Raw genomic sequence first — 5,000 nt, 5'->3', positions numbered from 1 at the left:
TTGGCACAATCACTCCTTCATACAGTCTCCTCTTAGCATCCATTCCCAAATGTCTATTCCTCATTACACTCTTTAATCCACCAAGGCATTTACTCGCTTCTCTCAATCTATATTCTACCTCCACCTTCATTCCACCTTTTCCTGCCACATTTGCACCCAAATATCTAAAACTATCCACTTCCTCCAGTCGCTCTCCCTTAATGCTCACTTCCAGTCTACTGCCACTTTCACCCCTTTGTACATCTCATCACCTTACTTTCACCCACATTTATCTTCAGCTTTCTTCTATCACATACTCTCCCAAACTCTGTCACCAACTTCCTCAATCCCTCCTCCGATCCTGCCACAAGCGCAGTGTCGTCCGCAAACAACAGCTGGCTCACCTCCCACTTTTCTCCATTTTCTTTAACCATCTCCAATCCCTGACCCACTACCCTTGCATTTACCTCTCGCACTACCCCATCCATGTATAAGTGGAACAGCCAGGGCGACATAACGCATCCTTGACGAAGTCCCACCTTTACCTCGAACCACTCACTCTCTCCATTTCTAATCCTGACACAAGCTCTACTACTCTCATAAAAATTCTTGAAAGCTCCTAGAAGCTTTCCTCCTATCCCGTAAATCCGCAAAACCTCCCACAGTGCCTTCCTGTCTACCCTGTCGTAAGCCTTTTCCAGATCCATAAAGGCCCAAAAAACATCCTTCCCCTTTCCTATAGCTTTCTCACATATCTGTCTTACCACAAAAATCTGATCTACACAACCTATACCTGTCCTAAATCCACACTGTTCCTCACAAATTACTCCCTCTGTTTCTCTCCTAATCCTCTCAATCAAGATCCTCACATAAGCCTTCCCAACTACACTTAACAAGCTAATCCCTCTGAAACTACTACATTCACACTTGTCCCCTTTTCCCTTGTAAATTAGAACTATACAGGCACTCCTCCAGTCCTCCGGCACTCTACCCTCTCTCCAGCAAACATTAAGTAACCTCACCAGCCAGTCCACCATCACTGTACCTCGTTTTTTAGATATTCTGCATGGCATCCATCCAGACCAGGTGCCTTACCTGCTTTCATCATCTTAACAACTGCCTTCACTTCATCCTTCCTTATTTCTCCTCCATTTTCTTCACTCATCACTCTCATTTTCTTAGCATTTCCCACTGCAGCTATCTTTCCCTGCCTATCCTCTTTCAAATTTAGCAACTCCCTAATATATTCTGCCCATCTTCCCCCTACTGCCTTCTCTTCCATTATCATCTCTCCTTCTGCACCTATTACCTTTTCTTCTCTACTTGATTCGCCTCCTCTTCCTCTCTTAATTTCATTCCAAAATATCTTTTTATTATTTTCAAAATTTTCTGTCATACTCTTACCCCATTTCACATCTGCTCTCCTCTTTGCAACCTTTACCTTTTGCTTTACTTCTCTTTTCTTTTCTTTGTACCTCTCATATGACTCTCTCGTCCTATTTTGTAACCAATCTATGAAAGCTCGCTTCTTCTCTTCTACAACCTTCTTTGTTTCCTCATCCCACCATTCACTACCCTTCCTTCTATTTCCTCATGTCCTTCTTGTTCCACACACCATCCTTGCACACTTTGTGACGCCCTCCTTGAACCATCCCCATTCCTCCTCCACTCCTTGCTCTACTCTATCCTTCACTCCCTCCCACTCCTCCTCCAGCTTCTTTTTGTACTCCTTCTCCTTTTCCTTTTCATTTAAAGAGTTTACTCTAAGCACCTCCCTACCTTTTGTCCCTTTCCTCTTTCTCCATCTATCCTCCACTCTCTATTTACCTTCCACCAAGAAATGATCTGATATTCCCCCACCCTCTCCCCTTAGCACATGTACATCCTTAACTCTTCCTATCATAATCCTATTTACCACTACATAATCCATTAACGCTCTATCTACCACCCTTCCATCCACCACCCTCTCCCATGTGTACTTATACTTGACTTTCTTCCGAAACACTGTATTTGCTATCATCATCTTTCTTTCTAGACACATTTCCACCATCAACTCTCCAATACGATTCTTTCCTGGAACTCCACATTTCCCAACCACTCCATCAATTGGATAATTTCCTACCCTAGCATTAAGATCTCCCAGTACTATTACATTGACATTTCTCCCTAAATCCTCTATGCACTCATTTAAATCTATCCAAAAAGCCTCCCTTTCTTCTACGCTCATCTCACTGCCAGGCTCATATGCACTTACAAAAACCCACATCTCCTTTCCCAATTTCATCTTCACACACATTATCTTTGAGGAAACCTCCTTCCACTCCACTACACGTTTACCTATCTCTTCACTTACTAGTATAGCCACCCCTTCCCTCCCTCGCCCTCTCTTCACTCCTGATAACCTCCCATTTACACTCCCAAACTTACACTCGCCCTTCCCTTTCAACTTATATATATATATATATATATATATATATAATATATGCATATATATATGTATATATATATATATATATATATATATATATATATATATATATATATTTCACCTCCCTTGTAGCCACTGTCACCACCACTGTCAGACCTCTACCTCTACTCTGTTAGTAGTCACTTAATTTCCACTCACGTCATTTCTTATAAGTTTTCCAGTCCTTAAGCAGTAGGCCCCATGCCTTGTTCCTTTAGTCTCACTAGTTTCCAAGTTCATTAGGCCTCATGCCTAGTTCTCTCGACCTTTGGGTTAATAAAAGGGTGGTGAATTTCTTGCTTGTTAAACTAACGGACTACACGCAGAGAATGCCCCTTTCAGCTTCTCTCCAATACGTCAGACCACCTTCGTTCAGACGTCACTTTTTACTCGTCCAATAGTCTTTTACTTTTCAAAACAAGTGACACCCTTAAGGGCGTGTCTTTTCCCTTTTCCTCCAATCCGATCCTTCCAGAATTATTGCTGCATAAGCAAAAGCATGAGTATGAGCATGACGTCATTGCGCAAGTGGTATGTCTTCGCGGAGGTGGTCTGCAGCTAACATAAGTTTAGAAAGAATCCAATCACTACTCCTTATTTGGTTCGTGTACTATGCTGTGATAGGTAATGTATGAAGTCGTCCTTGCTGGCGGGCTTCCTATACACGGAAAAATTGATACCTTTCTCGTCCCGATGAATTATGGTGACTAGGAAAGGTAGTTTCTTACCATCCTCCAGCTCCAATGTAAACTAGATATTTTCGTTCATCGTTACACGGAAATCAGTACGGCAAATTCATCCGTAGGAACTAGAGATGGAACGAAAAGGACGTAGAGAAAGGGTTTAAGCAGGGTGTGATTTCTCGTTACCACTACCTATCTCAGCATAGTACACGAACCAAATCCGGAGTAGTGATTGGATTCTTCCTAAGGGCACTTCGAATATACAGCGAAGGAGGAACAAACCAATCAGCATGCTCCGTTCTAAAACGTCCAGCGGGATGATCCACAATGAAAGTATATACTCGTATACTGTTAATAAACGTTGTCTGTCATTCTGAAAAAGACTTGTTGAAACGTTAGCAATATAGTACACCCACTCCAACCTTCGTTTTTCTACCACCTTTTCCACTCAATATATCTATATACATGTATACATACATACATACATACATACATACATACATACATACATACATACATACATACATACATACATACATACATACATACATACATATACATATATATATATATATATATATATATATACATGTATATGTATCTATATGTTTATATATATATGTATATGTATGTATATATGTATATATACATATATACTGTATACATGTATATATATATATATATGCATATATGTATATATACATATATGTATATATATAAATATATATATATATATATATATATATATATATATATATATATATATATATATATATATATATATATAAAGAAGCTTCGCTCCTGGGAGTCGAACCCTTATGTGTGTGTATATGTGTATTCGTGTGCACCTGCGTGTTTGAATATGTAAATTCAGTTGACTAAATTGTTACAAATATTTACATATTCGTCTTTGCCACTCAGGTACATATATTAATAAATCACTTTCGTCCCGTGGGGGATAGACGAACGAATGAAGCTATCCTCCCCCCCCCCTCTTTACCCTCTACCTCCTAGGTGATTTTCACGTATTCATCCCCCATGAGTGATGGTATCTGTATTTATGAGTGTCGTGTCCAGTACCCGAATACGTGGGGTATATCTGTGAAGCTGTTATAACGTATTATTGGGTCATATGTTTACGTCATAATAAGGTGTAATAAGTTATTTCAGAATGAATGAATGGTATAAAGGATGAATCATCATAAATAGAATGATACCGGAGATAAGACGTATTACAATTGAGAGTGCTAAAGCCGGAAGTGTTTTGTATAAAGCTAAGATAACGATTAACATAATACGAAAACGCTTACACCCAAAAAAAAAAAAAAAAAAAAAAAAAAAAAATAACATCCGACGTTTTGCAATAAAACGTTTTAAACGATTCTGGCGACCACGCCACATGATTCGTTACTGATGATGCTGTTAGGATCATTACAAGGGAAGTCTGTAGAATGCATGATTATATGCATTATTGGAACATAAAATCTGACTGACTTCATGACAACAATAATATCCATATTATTGGTTGTTAATTAAGCTATTACATTATCCCTGGGTTAATAACTGTATTGGTAACAATGATATGATTTGGGATTGTTTGATGGTGCTTATCGCAGTGATCATCTTAGCAATAAATTACAAAAAAAAAAAAAAGAGGGAAATGCATCATAGGTAGCCATTTTTTATTATTACCATTATTTTCATTGAAGCTGTTATCGTATGTTGTTATTCAGCGGGAAGCAGAAGGTTATCACTTCGTTTCTGCTAATATTATAATTATAAATAACGTTGAAGCAAAGGTTATAAAGAATGAAAAAAATACAATAATGTTTATGTAGAAAAAACTGATACGATGATGATGATGATGATGA

This window comes from Oratosquilla oratoria, chromosome 7 (genome assembly GCF_046742065.1).
Source record: "Oratosquilla oratoria isolate Oo_2021 chromosome 7, ASM4674206v1, whole genome shotgun sequence".
Lineage (NCBI taxonomy): Eukaryota > Metazoa > Arthropoda > Malacostraca > Stomatopoda > Squillidae > Oratosquilla > Oratosquilla oratoria.
This window is presented reverse-complemented; position numbering follows the sequence as displayed.